The sequence below is a fragment of the Coregonus lavaretus genome, assembly GCF_964263955.1.
Source record: "Coregonus lavaretus genome assembly, chromosome: 20".
Taxonomy (NCBI): domain Eukaryota; kingdom Metazoa; phylum Chordata; class Actinopteri; order Salmoniformes; family Salmonidae; genus Coregonus; species Coregonus lavaretus.
The window spans coordinates 4,493,476-4,511,953 of NC_140007.1; the positions used below are offsets into that span (position 1 = coordinate 4,493,476).

The following is an 18,478-nucleotide window of genomic DNA, read 5'->3' on the forward strand; positions in this document are numbered from 1 at the left end:
GCCTACATCCTGACAAGCCTAGCACATTTAATCAAATACTTATTTATGATGCACACACACGTATGCACACACTATACACACACGTAAAAAACAAACACACACATACAAGTACACACAAGCACACCGCACTAGACTACACTACACACACTACACGTACGTACAGAAACACACACAGTACACACCCACGCATGCACACATACACACACGCCCCGTAGCACTCACTTCTATCATCATTAAGTGTTTTGAGAAGTTAGTTAAGTATCATAATCACCTCCACCTTACCCGACACCCTAGACCCACTGCAATTTGCATACCGCATCAATAGATCCACGGATGATGCAATCGCAATCGCACTGCACACTGCCCTATACCATCTGGGCAAGAGAAATACCTATGTAAGAATGCTGTTCATTGACTACAGCTCAGCCTTCAACACCATAGTACACATCAATTAAGCTCAGGGCCCTGGGTCTGAACCCCGCCCTGTGCGACTGGGTCCTGTGTGCTCAGCCCCCTCCTGTACTGCCTGTTTACCCATGACTGCGTTGCTACGCACACCTCCAACTCAATCATCAAGTTTACATACGACACAACAGTGGTAGACCTGATTACCAACAATGACGAGACAGCCTACAGGGAGTAGTTGAGGGCCCTGGCGGAGTGGTGCCAGGAATATAACCTCTCACTCAACATCAGCAAAATGAAGGAGCTTATCGTGGACTTCAGGAGATAGCACGCCCCCATCCACATCGACGGGGACGCAGCGGACAAAGTGAAAAGCTTCTAGTTCCTTGGCATACACATCACTGACAATCTGAATTGGTCCACCCACACAGACAGTGTGGTGAAAAAGGCGCAACAGGAGGCTGAAGAAATGTGGCTTGGCCCCTAAGACCCTCACAAACTTTTACAAATGCACCAATGAGAGCATCCTGTCAGGCTGTATCCCCGCCTGGTACGGCAACTGCACCATCCGCAACCGCAGGGCTCTCCAGAGGGTGGTGCGGTCTGCCGAACGCATTACCGGGAGGACACTGCCTGCCCTTCAGGTCATATACAACACCCGATGTCACAGGAAGGCCAAGAAGATCATCAAGGACCTCAGCCACTCGAGCCACGGCCTGTTCACCCCGCTATCATCCAGATGGCGAGGTCAGTACAGGTGCCTCAAAGCTGGGACCGAGAGACTGAAAAACAGCTTCTATCTCAAGGCCATCAGAATGTTAAATAGCCATCACTAGCCTACCTCCACACAGTACCCTGCCCTTAGCTTAGTCGCTAGCCGGCTACCACCCGGTTACTCATCCCTGCACCTTAGAGGCTGCTGCCCGATGTACATAGTCACTGGACACTGGTCACTTTAATAATGTTTACATACTGTTTTACCCATTTCATATGTATGTACTGTATTCTAGTCAAGTCCATCCTATTCAACTATTGCTGTACATACACCATTCTATCCACGTATTCTTCAGATATGCTATATATTCTATCCACATACTGTCTATAATGTCTATACATTCCATCACATATCCGGACTCCGACATTGCTCGTCCTAATATTTCTATATTTCTTAATTCCATTCTTTTACTTTTAGATTTGTGTGTATTGTTGTGTATTGTTAGATATTACTGCACTGTTGGAGCTAGGAACACCAGCATTTCATCTGCTAAAACATGTATGCGACCAATACAATTTGATTTGATTTGATACACACACACACACACACACACACACACACACACACACACACACACACACACACACACACACACACACACACACACACACACACAGAAAGCTTTCCCACTGGAAAAAAATTTGATGACATTAAATCAACTTTTAACCTACAACAAATCCAATGACATGGTGAATTTCTGTTGTTGATTTCAAGTAGAATTTACGTTAATTGACAACCCAACCAAATGTAAATCAAAACTAGACACCTTGGCCAGGGAGGGTGTTGTGGCAGTATTGCCCTATTTCTCAGATGAAATTAAACCCCACGCAAAGCTTGCCTTTTTCATGTCGATAACTTATGCTGTTTACAGCACATTCACACGTATGCCTGCATACACACGCATGCACACACAGACATGCACACACACAGTCAGTGAAAGTGATGTGACCAAACCACTGGATTAGTAGGAAAGCTGAACACAAGGGACATGAATGACAAAAAAGCAGTCAGCAAAAGGAGGTCATGGAGAAAGAAAGAGAAAGAGAGAGAGATGTACATTTCCCAAGTATTTTGGCAATATGTACAGTGTTACGTCGTGCCAATAAAGCAATAAAGCAATTTACATTGAATTGCTAGAGAGAGACAGAGATGGGGGAGGCGAAATTAAGAACAATTCCAGAATACACAATAGGGTCTATGTGGTTTTCTGTTTCTCAGAGATAAAACTGCATCTCTTTTCCTTCCTCCTTCCTCCTTCTCTCCTCATCCCTCACTCTCTTCATCTCTCCCTCCCTCTCACTCGCCCTCACTTTCTGCATGACCATGCAGAGATGTGAAGTTATACACAGCAAATGAATTAGCACCCAAATGTGCAGTGTATGGAACAGACAGACAGCCCCCTATAGAACAGACAGACACAGACAGATAGACAGACAGACAGACAGGCTGCTGACAACAGCTATCGAGAGAGATAGGGAGATATGGGGGGGGAGATGTAGATAGAGAGAGAAATGGAACTGCAGAGGAGAAGAGCTATGAGGGAGGGAAGGAGACAGAAAGAGGGCGAGGGAGATGAGGGCAACAAGGAGTGAGAGCAGAGAAAGTAATGAAAGAAGACCCCGACAACAAGGGAAATTGCTAGACAGGGAGGGAGAGTGAAGCAGGGAGGCAGAGAGGGAGAGAGAAAGACTGAAACAGGGAAGGAGGAGAGCTCAGGGGAGAGAAAGAGGTCATTGGTAGACTATTTCCACCTGTCTCCTCTTCCTACTCCTCCAAAAATTTAATGGAGAAACACAGATATCATTTCAGCTTTCCCACGAGAGCGTTCATCCGAACAACACACAGCACCTCAGCATGTTTCCACATACTAAACACACACTATATTTAAACATTTAATGAATATTTAGTTTTAACAATGATTATGATTAGGAGGAAGAGGAGGGGAGGAGGAGGAGGAGATTGGGAAGATAATAAAAACTATACTTCTGTTGCCGCGGATGGTGGTGATGATGATGATGAAGATTATGACTCAGACCTGGTGCTGAGAACACCTTGAGAGGAAGCGTTTCTCTGGAATCTCAGAACAGCAGAAATGCAAAAGCAGAGAGCAGAGATGTGATAGTGAGATGTGAGACCAAAGAGATAAGAACTGAGATGTGTGTGTGTGAGAGAGAGAGAGAGAGAGAGAGAGAGAGAGAGAGAGAGAGAGAGAGAGAGAGAGAGAGAGAGAGAGAGAGAGAGAGAGAGAGCGGGGGGGGGGAGGAGGGAGAGAGAGAGAGAGAGAGAGAGAGAGAGAGAGAGAGAGAGAGAGAGAGAGAGAGAGAGAGAGAGAGAGAGCAGCAGTAGTGTAGCAGAACAACCACAGATAGAAGTCAGGGCTTCCTCTCTGAACTCCCTTAGACAAACAAGAGCAGAGCTAGAACACAACACCACTCAAGATGACATACAGAGCTTATTTACATTTTACATTTTAGTCATTTAGCAGACGCTCTTATCCAGAGCGATTTACAGTTAGTGAGTGCATACATTTTCTTGTGAGCTCTCTCTGTAGTTCTTATAGGACAGGACAGTGACTGGTGTTGATCAGAAAACATATTTTCAGGTGTTATTCTGTAATGTCCACAGCCCTCTGTCTGATGATCTAAATCACATGTCAAACTCATTCCACGGAGGGCCGAGTGTCTGCGGGTTTTCACTCCTCCCTTGTGCTTGATTGATGAATTAAGGTCACTAATTTGTAAGGAACTCCCCTCACCTGGTTGTCTAGGTCTTAATTGAAAGGAAACCCCCAAAATCAGCAGACACTAAGCCCTCCATGGAATGAGTTTGACACCCCTGATCTAAATGTACCTGTAGTGTTGCCAGGTCAATGACCACTTTGAAACAGCAGGGGGCAAGGGAGAGTTTAAGGAGAGTGACAGCGTAGGTGTAAATTCCAACGGTTTAGCAGTCACTTCACTGAAAGTCTTCTCCAAACAAAATGATTTTGTCCAGACCTTGAAAGTGAAGCTGTATTATTTTAGGGAATTAACTTTGAGACACAAAGGTCTGAATCTTAACTTGTGATTCCTGTGAGTCCCTGGAAAAACCCTTTAACATCATCTGCATTCTTGTCATAGAGCAGGATTTTCAATGTTTCTGTTGGGCTCTGTGCTAACCTCTGGAAAGGGAAGGGAGGGTTTCAGCTACATAGCCACCACCCCACCCCGCTGTCTACCAAAGCCCAGCCCAGCCGCACAGCCTCTTGTGATGCTTCAATGGTCGCCGCAAACTCCCCAAAAGCCTATTTTCCCTCTCCTCTCCCTGTGGGATTAAGGGGTCAAACGCCTGCCGACGCAATTTCCCTAATTGTTGCCAGAGCTTCACAGGCAGGGTGGAGATGTGTAGACTACCCTGTCCTCTTCCACTACTCTCACTCTGTCATCACATCAGCACACATCACACTAAGTGATTATTCTAGCAGAACATCAGAATAGAGCATCAGTGTGTGTGTGTATGTGTGTGTGTGTGTGTGTTTGTGTAGCACCCCCTTCAGTCTGAAATGAGAACTGCATCGTAGTTCATCCTTAAATTCTCAACCTCTAAATCAATCTGTCATCAAGGTGTTTGGAGATTGGTCAGTGACTCTCACATAATCTATGACAGATCGGGGGGGGGGGGAGTGGGAGAAACGAGAGAGAAGGGGGAGAGGGAGTATGGGTGTAGAGAAAGAGGGAGAGGGAAAGATAGATTGTGAGTGAGAGCAAGATGGAGAGAGACAGAGAGAGATGGGAGAGGAGGAGTAAAGAGTTAGAGAGCGATGGAGAGAGAGAGAGTGGGAGGAGGATATAGAGAGAGAGAAAGAGAGGAGGGAGAAAGAGGGGAAGCCAGGAAAATATCACAACATAGTGGGCTGAGTTCAACAGAGGCCTTGCCCCCAGCAGCACATTACACATTGCAGCAGAGGAGATATCACATTATGTCCTCAGCAATCTCTGCCCCCGTGAGACACCACCATAACAACACAGAGAGAGAAGAGATGGGAGGGGGGGGGGCTGCCATGTCCGTCTCTAAGCCACAGTATAAACACACACACACACACACACGTCCTAATGTTATCTAATAACACTGCAATATTCTGTACATGGTTGCACTGTGACCTTGTCTCACTCATTATTTACAACCATTAAGCAACTGTATATCTGCACTTGTTTGTATATGTACATAGTATATACACTGTAACTACTGTCACTGAAGTGCACTGGCTATGATGTCACCTAGATGTTCTTATCTTTGGTTCAGTTTAAGGTGGGTGGGACGGGAGATACAGTAAATGACTGCTGTGTTTTTACTAAAGAAGGAAATAACAGGGGCTATAAATATACTGTGTCATCATGATGAACCAAACAAGGTTAGCGTACGTAGCTTACAGCCAACTTGTGAATGAATGTGTTTATCCCAATTATCTACAATGTAAATGTAATGCAGCACCAGGGGATATTTAGATAATAAGTAACTACTACTTCGGATAAAAGCGTCTGCTATAATGACCTTCTTTGTTTCTTTTTTGTTGAATCATATCCTGGTAGCAGATTTGTTTGTGTTTTATCCACCTCCTCTGCCATGGTCGATGGGAGTAAATAGAATAGATTTGTCTAAAATCCCAAACAGATCTATGACCAGGCTAGCACAGAGAAGCTGGGTAAGATTAAAATCATTATCATGGCCTGATCCCAAATATACCACTGCTAAGATATCGCCTTTCACAATATGACAGTTGACAGTTTATCTCTATTTTCCACTGCTTAAGTAGTGTGGAAGGTCCAAAGCCAATGGGAGGCTGAGTAAGGCTGAAATACTTAACTGTGCTGATCCCACAGACTCATGCAAGGCAAGCCCTTCTCTTAGCTTTAGCTTAATTAACCAGTCTGCTTCAGAGGCAAACATTTAGATTTTTAGATTTAGATAGTCTCATGGGATTGGGAATCTTTCGCTATCTTGTCTGCTCTTTCTCTCGTATCTGCTCTCTCTCTCTCTCTCTCTCTCTCTCTCTCTCTCTCTCTCTCTCTCTCTCTCTCTCTCTCCTTTTGCTCATTTCATTCCTGTAGTTCCTCATTATTTTAATGATGCTGGTAAAGGACTTTTTTTGCCCACCCGTGCAGTTTACTTTTAACAACAGACAGAGCAGCTTGGGAATTGAATGAAAAACACACAAAGTGTAGCTAGTGGATCATCAACAAGCTCAAAATCACACTGATGTATTACGCAGTAACAAATAACCCTTTTTTGGTTCTAGATAGCACCTTTTTGTGTATCGCAGCTTAGTATGAGTACTACAGTAAAAGTAATTAGCATAATGTGCAACACTTTTGGTCAACTCAAAGGGGTGTGTGTGTGTTCATGTGTCCACACGCGTGTGTATCTCTTTCAGGACTTAACAGCTGGACCTCCTGAAAACCTCCTTATCCCCAGCCTAGCAGACAGACTTCAAAACACTCCTAACTCGCTTGCCTGTTACTCTGCTGAACCGGAGACTGTGAAATGGTGCTGCCACATTAAACAGAATGTACAGACAGACAATAAACAAGGTAATACAACCCTTTCGATACGTGTCACTCAACAACTCTACTTATTTTCCTACAGATAGAGGACAAGAGAGGGGCTTTCTGTCTGAATTGGGACACATCTATTACTTTTCATTGTCTTTTGTTATTATCAAATGGTACTATCAATGGGTGAGGGCAACATGTCAGGGAACTCCTGTCTTATACGGGACACCATACAGGAAGGAATGACGACTGACATGTTTGGCAAGGTAGCCCCAGCATGCACTGGACAAAATGCTGTACAGTATCTGTATGGGCTGTGAATGACAATCGAAGATGGAAGGCAAGTGTAATATTTGTACATTGTTATGTTAGTAGAACACTGCTTAAAACACTTTGTTTCGAATATCTACATAAGTTCAGCAATTGCACTCGTCTCTCCTGGAGGACACTTTGAATTGGTCGGTATAGCCTTCGGTAGGAGAAGCAATCCTCCTGCATCTGACATCTGCCTGTAGTTATTGAACTCTGCTTGATGGACCCATGCGTTGAGGCAAACTCTATCATATCCAGGATAAAGAGTAATGCACGCCACCTCTCCTGCCACCTGACTGCACCTGTTGCATAACCTGTAATACTTTATATAGATGGAAGGGACTTTATCACCCACTGGAGACTTGGAGACACCCAGAGACACCCATCACCCAGAGAACTGTGAATGTCAGTGTGTTGTTGGACAGCCAAATCCTTAGATTTGCCAAATAGACCATAGAAATATAATCCCATTCTAGTTCTGGTTAGACAGCTGAAGTTGTACTCTTCACATCATGTATTTTGATGTTCTAGGTAAAGTGTAGGCATACTGTCTTTATAAGCAAGTGATACTTACAGCAGAAAATCGATTTTCAGCTGATACATGTATCTACACTCATGCTGGGCGATGTTTGTGCAATGTCCACATTTATCCTACACCTGTAGGGATATTAGCAGTTCTAGGATTTCTCGCCCGGGAAAGATCTAACAGTGGACATAAGGAGAGATGAGACAATACAAAACTAGCCAGGTAGCTATCAGTGGTGTGTATTCATGGATGCCAAGGGAAGCGAGGCTTCCCAAAAAATGTCACCAAGAAAAAAAGAAAAACACTTATAAAATAATGTATCTTTTGTCTCTCTGTTTCATGATTTTCCTTCAATTCACAAGTGGCTGAATGTACAGTGAGGGAAAAAAGTATTTGATCCCCTGCTGATTTTGTACGTTTGCCCACTGACAAAGAAATGATCAGTCTATCATTTTAATGGTAGGTTTATTTGAACAGTGAGAGACAGAATAACAACAACAAAACCCAGAAAAACACATGTCAAAAATTTTATAAATTGATTTGCATTTTAATGAGGGAAATAAGTATTTGACCCCCTCTCAATCAGAAAGATTTCTGGCTCCAAGGTGTCTTTTATACAGGTAACGAGCTGAGATTAGGAGCACACTCTTAAAGGGAGTGCTCCTAATCTCAGTTTGTTACCTGTATAAAAGACACCTGTCCACAGAAGCAATCAATCAATCAGATTCTAAACTCTCCACCATGGCCAAGACCAAAGAGCTCTCCAAGGATGTCAGGGACAAGATTGTAGACCTACACAAGGCTGGAATGGGCTACAAGACCATCGGCAAGCAGCTTGGTGAGAAGGTGACAACAGTTGGTGCGATTATTCGCAAATGGAAGAAACACAAAATTACTGTCAATCTCCCTCGGCCTGGGGCTCCATGCAAGATCTCACCTCGTGGAGTTGCAATGATCATGAGAATGGTGAGGAATCAGCCCAGAACTACACGGGAGGATCTTGTCAATGATCTCAAGGCAGCTGGGACCATAGTCACCAAGAAAACAATTGGTAACACACTACGCCGTGAAGGACTGAAATCCTGCAGTGCCCGCAAGGTCCCCCTGCTCAAGAAAGCACATATACAGGCCCGTCTGATGTTTGCCAATGAACATCTGAATGATTCAGAGGAGAACTGGGTGAAAGTGTTGTGGTCAGATGAGACCAAAATCGAGCTCTTTGGCATCAACTCAACTCGCTGTGTTTGGAGGAGGAGGAATGCTGCCTATGACCCCAAGAACACCATCCCCACCGTCAAACATGGAGGTGGAAACATTATGCTTTGGGGGTGTTTTTCTGCTAAGGGGACAGGACAAATTTACAGCATCAAAGGGACGATGGCCGGGGCCATGTACCGTCAAATCTTGGGTGAGAACCTCCTTCCCTCAGCCAGGGCATTGAAAATGGGTCGTGGATGGGTATTCCAGCATGACAATGACCCAAAACACACGGCCAAGGCAACAAAGGAGTGCCTCAAGAAGAAGCACATTAAGGTCCTGGAGTGGCCTAGCCAGTCTCCAGACCTTAGTCCCATAGAAAATCTGTGGAGGGAGCTAAAGGTTCGAGTTGCCAAACGTCAGCCTCAAAACCTTAATGACTTGGAGAAGATCTGCAAAGAGGAGTGGGACAAACTACAAGAAACGTCTGACCTCTGTGATTACCAACAAGGGTTTTGCCACCAAGTACTAAGTAATGTTTTGCAGAGGGGTCAAATACTTATTTCCCTAATTAAAATGCAAATCAATGTATAACATTTTTGACATGTGTTTTTCTGGACTCAGGAGGGCAAATAATAATATGCCATTTAGCAGACGCTTTTATCCAAAGCAACTTACAGTCATGTGCGCATACATTTTTACGTATGGTCCCGGGGATCGAACCCACTACCCTGGCGTTACAAGCGCCATGCTCTACCAATTGAGCTACAGAGGACCACAAATGACAAATGAGTAAGTTGTTTTGCTGTTGGTAGCTAGATAGCAATATAAGCTCTCTTTTTACCTGAGGCAGTGTTGTTCAGTACAGTACAATTTGGTGATCAATTCAGCCATAACAGGGCTTGCTAGTACCACTACAAGGCACGCTAGCCAAGTTTAGCTAGCTAGCTGTGTATTTGCTATACCAAAGATATACTGTAGTCAATGTTATAGATAGCTAACTAGCCTAGCTAGCCTCATTGCCTCTCATTAGGAGCAAAACTGGAGATATTTTTTACTTTTTTTAGTGGGCAGATCAGCTTTAATATTGCAGATAGTGTTATGTATGGTACGACGTGCTGTACGTCGTACTGTACGTTGTTATGGTTTACGACAGTGTGCTGCTTTACGGATGAATGGGTTGTCAGAATGTGTGGCACATGTCATTAAACGACAGAGTGATGTACAATGTGAAACTGTGCATATGTCCGTTCTTCTACAGCTAGGCTAGATATAACAGATAGATTGTCACTTCCATCAATGTAATTGTCTGCATCACTTCCAATCCCCCAGATGTTTTTTTTTATCTCGCAAATATATATATATATATATATATATATATATATATATATATATATATATATATATATATATATATACATACAAACACATACATATACACATACATACATATAAATACATATACATTCATATCCTTTTTTAAAATATATTTCCCTTTATTACTTTCCAACCCCACCACCCCTTCCCTAATTGGAGTAAACTAGTGAACAACAATGCTTAGGCCTCTACTTCCAGCTTATACATACTATATATATTTTATGGACACAGTCAATTTTACAATAATTCTATTTTGTTTGTGTTTACTCCTGAACTTCCTCTACCCTCAACCTCTCGGTTTTCTTCTATATGCTATATCTTTCTAACTGTGCTCTTTCACAAAAGCTCTCAACCTATAACCTATATACTTATTATGGACACAGTATGCTTTACATTAGTTATCTTGTTGTTATTAGTTGTTGTTAGTTGTTATTAGTCCCATCCTTCAACTCCATTCAACACCACCCATCTATCACTTAACACCATCCATATTGGATTTCTGTTTGCCATATACAGTTGAAGTCATAGGTTTACATACACTTACGTTGGTGTAATTAAAAGTTGTTTTTCAATCACTCCACAAATTTCTTGTTAACAAACTATAGTTTTGGCAAGACGGTTAGGACATCTACTTTGTGCATGACACAAGTCATTTTTCCAACAATTGTTTAAAGACAGATTATTTAACTTATATTTCACTGTATCACAATTCCAGTGGGTCAGAAGTTTAGAAAATACCAGAAAATGATGTCATGGCTTTAGAAGCTTCTGATAGGCTAATTGACATCATTTGAGTCAATTGGAGGTGTACCTGTGGATGTATTTCAAGGCCTACCTTCAAACTCAGTGCCTCTTTGGTTGACATCATGGGAAAATCAAAAGAAATCAGCCAAGACCTCAGAAATCTTTTTTTAGACCTCCACAAGTCTGGTTCATCCTTGGGAGCAATTTCCAAATGCCTGAAGGTACCACGTTCATCTGTACAAACAATAGTACGCAAGTATAAACACCATGGGATCATACAGTCGTCATACCACTCAGGAAGGAGACGCATTCTGTCTCCTAGAGATGAACGTACTTTGGTGCAAAAAGTGCAAATCAATCCCAGAAGAACAGCAAAGGACCTTGTGAAGATGCTGGAGGAAACAGGTACAAAAGTATCTATATCCACAGTAAAACGAGTCCTATATCGACATAACCTGAAAGGCCGCTCAGCAAGGAAGAAGCCACTGCTCCAAAACCGCCATAAAAAAGCCAGACTACGGTTTGCAACTGCACATGGGGACAAAGATCGTACTTTTTGGAAAAATGTCCTCTGGTCTGATGAAACAAAAATAGAACTGTTTGGCCATAATGACCATCGTTATATTTGGAGGAAATGGGGGAATGCTTGCAAGCCGAAGAACACTATCCCAACCGTGAAGCACGGATGTGGCAGCATCATGCTGTGGGGGTGCTTTGCTGCAGGAGGGATTGGTGCACTTCACAAAATAGATGGCATCATGAGGATGGAAAATTATGTGGATATATTGAAGCAACATCTCAAGACATCAGTCAGGAAGTTTGGTCGCAAATGGGTCTTCCAAATGGACAATGACCCCAAGTATACTTCCAAAGTTGTGGCAAAATGGCTTAAGGACAACAAAGTAAAGGTATTGGAGTGGCCATCACAAAGCCCTGACCTCAATCCTATAGAACATTTGTGGGCAGAACTGAAAAAGCGTGTGTGAGCAAGGAGGCCTACAAACCTGACTCAGTTACACCTGCTCTGTCAGGAGGAATGGGCCAAAATTCAGCCAACTTATTGTGGGAAGCTTGTGGAAGGCTACCCAAAACGTTTGACCCAAGTTAAACAATTTAAAGGCAATGCTACCAAATAATAATTTAGTGTATGTAAACTTCTGACCCACTGGGAATGTGATGAAATAAATAAAAGCTGAAATAAATAATTCTCTCTACTATTATTCTGACATTTTACATTCTTAAAATAAAGTGGTGATCCTAGCTGACCTAAGACAGGGAATTTTTACTAGGATTAGATGTCAGGAATTGTGAAAAACTGAGTTTAAATGTATTTGGCTAAGGTGTATGTAAACTTCCGACTTCAACTGTATTTTTCAACTGTACTGTGATGTTTTACAAAAGTTCTGATCCTTTCTATTCTCATTGTTTCTACAGATTGTAAATTGATAATAAACATTTTTGCTAAAAGTATTATTATATTATTGATCGATTGACTATGACTTTTCAGATCACCCAGTAGTGCTATCTGCAGGGTTAGCGCCAGGTAAATATTGCAATCATTTAGCCATTCCTGGACCTGTGTCCAAAAACAAGCTACAAATGGACAGTACCAAAACAAATGAACTAATGATTCTGTCTCTTCGCAGCAAAATCTGCAGAGCTGGGAAGATTGTATCCCCCATATAAATAACATTCTATTGGTAGCAAGAATTTTGTATAATAATTTAAATTGAAAAACTATTTTTGAATCCGGCTTCGTTTTGCATATCAGTTCATAAACACTATGCCATGGAATCGGTACGTCAAAAATCTCTTCCCAACTATATGGGACAGCTGTCAATCCTTTGGTCCTTAAATGGTATACTTTTTTATTTATCACAATTTTCTTTAACCAATTATGTTCTTTAATGCAGGGCCGACAGACAAGTTCCTTACTTTTTCCCCCTTCCACTTTCCTCTTCCATTTTTGCAGTAATGCTGCAATTATTTGGTTGTAATTTTGGGTAGAGCAGACATTTCATATGTTTTTTGTTAGCTGCATGTGCGACATAACTCCACCAGTCCTACCTATGATATCATTTACAAATATTATACCTTTTTTTATTTTTATAAATTTTTTTATGTTTTTTTATTTTTATCAATCAGTTTATTTGAGTTTAACCACAATATTTTTTGCAAACTGGAGAAATATTTTGATGATGACTCATATTAGAGTAAGTATACCTGTGTGTTGTAGCTAGCTAGCTAGCTAACGTGTATCTATGCGATGTGTCATATTCTACACCATGCTAGTACAGTAGGAATACAGCCAGTACACAACGATTTCCAATGAATATGTAATAGTGTTTTGTCTTTTGTCACACAGGCAATACCACTTGGATACAAAGAAGTTGATGACTCTCAAGATATGTGAAAGGTCCCATAACAACAATCTCCCCTTGTATCAAAGTGAACTCGAACACCTCACTGCACCACCCAAACACACCATATGCAGGTATATAAGCGTTAGTATAGTAGTATATTTTTCTTCTACTGTATATCATACATTGCCATAACTGCATACTACTGTGTAAACTCACCTCGGTCTCCAGAGCAAATAAACTTTGTCTTGAATACAAGCCATTTCTACTTATTTGCTACAGTATATTGACAGACTTATCTACTATTTTATTGAAGCATGTTAACTTGCCAACAAATTAAAGTTGAAATGATACACCAACTCCCTGCATCATTTGTTTTAGCAGTAAGACTGAAGCTCGTACGCGTTCTTCACCACCCACTGTTTCGACCTTTTGCAGATTATTTGTTTGTACTGCAAGTCTCCTGGAAAGACATGAAGACTGATCATGAGGATGTGTAATCATACAATAAACCATGTTCATCTGTAAACAAAAAAGGGTACATTAGACTGATACACTACATGAACAAAAGTATGTGGACACCAAAACCATGGGCATTAATATGGAGTTGGTCCCCCCTTCGCTGCTATAACAGCCTCCACTAGATGTTGGAACATTGCTGCGGGAACTTGCATCCATTCAGCCACAAGAGCATTAGTGAGGTCGGGCACTGATGTTGGGCGATTAGGCCTGGCTCGCAGTCGGTGTTCCAATTTTCCCAAAGGTGTTCAATGGAGTTGAGGTCAAGGCTCTGTGCAGGCCAGTCAAGTTCTTCCACACCGATCTTGACAAACCATTTCTGTATGGACCTCGCTTTGTGCACGGGGTCATTGTCATGCTGAAACAGGAAAGGGCCTTCCCCAAACTATTGCCACAAAGCTGGAAGCACAGAATCGTCTAGAATGTCATTGTACGCTGTAGCGTTACGATTTCCCTTCACTGGAACTAAGGGGCCTAGCCAGAACCATGAAAAACAGCCCCAGACCATTATTCCTCCTCCACCAAACTTTACAGTTTGCACTATGCATTCAGACAGGTAGCGTTCTCCTGGCATCTGCCAAACCCAGATTTGTCTGTTGGACTGCCAGATGGTGAAGTGTGATACATCACTCCAGAGAACGCGTTTCCACTGCTCCAGAGTCCAATGGCAGCGAGCTTTACACAACTCCAGCCGACGCTTGGCATTGCGCATGGTGATCTTAGGCTTGTGTGCGGCTGCTCGGCCATGGAAACCCATTTCATGTAGCTCCCGACGAACAGTTCTTGTGCTGACGTTGCTTCCAGAGGCAGTTTGGAACTTGGTAGTGAGTGTTGCAACTGAAGACAGATGATTTTTACGCTCTACGCACTTCAGCACTTGCCGGTCCCGTTCTGTGAGCTTGTGTGGCCTACCACTTCGAGCCGTTGTTGCTCCTAGACGTTTCCACTTCACAATAACAGCACTTACAGTTGACCGGGGCAGGTCTAGCAGGGCATTTGATGAATTTGATGAACTGACTTGTTGGAAAGGTGGCATCCTATGACGGTGCCACGTTGAAAGTGACTGAGCTCTTCAGTAAGGCCATTCTCCTGGCAGTGTTTGTCTATGGAGATTGCATGGCTGTGAGCTCAATTTTATACACCTGTCAGCAATGGGTGTGGCTGAAATAGCCGAATCCACACATTTCACGGGGTGTCCACATTTAGTATATAGTGTATGTGTTTTGTTACACTCAGAGTCAATAATGGTGGTCCTCTGTAGCTCAATTGGTAGAGCATGGTGCTTGTAACGCCAGGGTTGTGGGTTCGATCCCAGGGACCACCCATACGTAAAAATGTATGCACACATGACTGTAAGTTGCTTTGGATAAAAGCGTCTGCTAAATGGCTTATTATTATTATAATAATGAGGCATTGAGATGGGCTGTTAGCAAAGATGTGAGAAGTTTGAGGGGGGCTTGATTTGCAGACAGTCTAGTCGTATATTGTTGTGTATGAGCGCCTACAGTTGTGCTGTTGAGTAGAAAAGCACTGCCAACAATAGAGTGAACAGGCCAGAAACGTATACTAACAGCCCCTCTCCCACATGACTGCAAGGGTGTGAAAAGTTCAAAGTCTTGTCTTGTAGACAGTTTAGTTTATTGGTGATTTTGTTTTCTCAAGCGGGTATTGTGCTTTCATAAATACCTTTGGCTGTCCTGGCTTGTTTCAAAGTCAGATGAGCTTGAGCTTATTCCAGGCTGATCACTTTCATCCAATGGGTCTACGGACTCAAAATAGAACACATAGTCACGTTAGCCTCTGCAGTAGTTAGTTAACTAACTAGCTAACGGTTAGCTAAGGGAACCTAGCCAAGCTAACGTTAGCTTACAAAGTTACAAATCACATCACCAGATAGCAGCAGCCAGCGTATTATGAAAGCTAGCTAGCTAGATTTTGGTTTAGATAAACAAATGTAGTTCACTAGCTAATTACCTAGGTAACGTTAGCTACATTACCTCAGCTTGAAATATTTTCTGCTGCTCTGATGTTGGCTGATCGGATGCCTTCCTCTTTGAAGTGAAGGGGAAAATTGATGGAATAGCAACACTTTTCAACGACATCGCATCCATTTTTTTGTTTTACATTTTAGTCATTTAGCATCCAGAGCGACTTACAGTTAGTGAGTGCATACATTTTTCATACTGGCCCCCCGTGGGAATCGAACCCACAACCCTGGCGTTGCAAACACCATGCTCTACCAACTGAGCTACACGGGGCCTATCCCCATCAGTTGAGACTTCAGATCCGTTTTGAAATCCTCTGGCTGAAAGTGCTGGCTACAAACACAGACATTTTGATATTTCTCACATCAACTGGATACTCTTCCATGGGTACTACATCCTAAAATCGCTATGAATTCTGGATATTGTGGTTAGTAGGTGCCAAGAGCACCGGTTTGAGTGTGTCAAGAACTGCAATGCTGCTGGGTTTTTCACACTCAACAGTTTCCCGTGTGTATCAAGAATGGTCCACCACCCAAAGGACATCCAGACAACTTGACACAACTGTGGAAAGCATTGAAGTCAACATGGGCCAGCATCCCTGTGGAACGCTTTTGACACCTTGTAGAGTCCATGCCTTGACGAATTGACGTTGTTCTGAGGGCAAAAGGGGGAGGGGGTGCAACTCCATATTAATGTTTTTACACTCAGTGTATAGTGAAATAGAGCTGCGGTGAAATTTCCCTTTATATAGCTGGCTCATCGTTGCCCATGAAAGGAAGTAAGGCTAGCTAGCAAGCATTTTAGCCAGGTAGCCTAGTCTAGGACAACAAAAACTAAAGGCGTGTACTGTATGACAGAGTCATAAACTGTTTTGGCAACATGAAAGAGAACAGGATACAAGTAGGGTGAGTCAACACACACACGCACACAAACAGAAAACAGTGCCATGGACAGCCACATGATGTTTAGCTTACGTTGATTGGACTACATCGTTTTTGGTATCTTTAAGTTGTCACAGCATTAGACTAAGCATTGCTGATTTAATTATGTTAAAATGTTGAAGATGAAATTATGCTGGAATAGCGGAGGCAGCTCCTGTTTTCTTTGCGACTTGCGGTCTGCAGTGGCGTGTACAGGGGATGGCCCAGGATGGCCCAGGTCGTCTTCTGAATATATTGATCATTTTGACCATGACGCGCACCGACAGCAAGATGAATCAATCTCACCGGAGAAAGCATTCTAGTGAGTGAAACAGCGCCCTTCTGTCTTAGTATGTGTAGCCCTGATGCTGTCTGGTCTAAAATACTATGACGATGGCACTCGAGCCGCTGGAGTCATCAGTTACAGTGTGCCTGCCTGTGAGATATGAGAATCTGACTAGTAGCCGATGTGTCTTCGCTGAAGCATACTCAAACATTGAAAAACAACCGAGCTTGTGAACAAAACAATGTAAATAGCCAAGAAACACAAGGACAAAGGCTCACATTAGTAGACTTCAGAGTAAATTAGGCCAACTTTTATGCACAGCGCTTCTAAAAATGTATCTTCACTTCAATCACAGTGTGCACAACTCCCCAGCCAGGCAGTGTTGATGCTCGTCACGGGATATATATATAATAGGATTCGTAGGTCTTTGTGTGATTAGCTACCAGCTATGAAACAAAAATACAAAAAAAGCTACTGCTGATTTTTTTGGTGCTCATACTTGACTTCTACATCTATTTTTATTCGCAAATACGAGTTAAATGCTTGCACTGTGGCCAATTCCAAAATCTACCCACATTTGGCGGTTGACAGGTGTTAATTTTAGGCCCTGAGCTGAAGCATTTAATGCGTTGAACCATCATAGCTATATTGAAAAAAATCCAGCTTGCATCGATTAAGGTTCAAAATGTTATGGCCCCCTAAACTGGGTCTGTGCCCCACTTTGGCCACCCCATTCAAAATGTTCTGGACACTGTGTGTTCTGCCACTGTGTGACTGTTGTCTTCCTGTTGTCTCTGCCTTATATATCACGGTGGGTATGAATTAACGGGTTATAGAGCAAACAACGCAATTATCACAACACATAGGTTGTAATATGGCTTTTTTCCTGGCTTTCCTTCCCAGTGATTTTACCCACACATTGCTACTGTTAGCTATAGTATATTGTGTTGTAGGACAGCTGACTGAAGACCAGGCATTCAACTCGCAGGTTAATTCCATTTCCATGGTAACATGTCTTTACATGACATGATGAAACCTTGAAACTAAGTTGCAAGCTACTTTCATAGCAAGGTGTTGAAGAACGAGTGTTTCATGAAACACATTCCAGACACTGGTTCTTGGCATAACTGTGATTTGACAGAGAAATATCAGCTATATAGGCAAGCCACTAGCCAGCTGCAGCTATCCCCAAGCTATGCTAGCTAGCTGCTGTCAGCTTGGCCACAAGGTCAGCGCCGCAGGCTTTAGCCTACACATAGAACTGAATTAGCTGACCATCTTGAGGCAAGTCAGTCAGGAAAGGAGAAGTCCTCAACTTCAAAACATTGTTCTCTACGTAGCAAAGCTAGCTTAAATTTACCTCGCTGTATTCTCACTACTGCCCTTGTTTGTTGTGATTGAATGGCAAAGACACACCCAAGAAACACCAACATCAAACCACACCCCCAAGACAACTCTCGTTTGGCTTCAGTCATGGCCGCTAGCATTTCTTAATAAACAAGCTAAAAAACAAGGCCAAATCAGGAAGTTCAGCCCCGCTTTAA

At 42.7% G+C, this 18,478-nt stretch overlaps 1 protein-coding gene across 1 annotated transcript in view; it reads right to left on the reverse strand.

Moving 5' to 3' along the window:
• LOC311147580 (uncharacterized protein) overlaps positions 1 to 18,478 on the reverse strand; it is a gene marked incomplete at both ends in the record, with an annotated part of 77,689 nt that overhangs the window by 34,957 nt on the left and 24,254 nt on the right. The window lies entirely within an intron of this gene.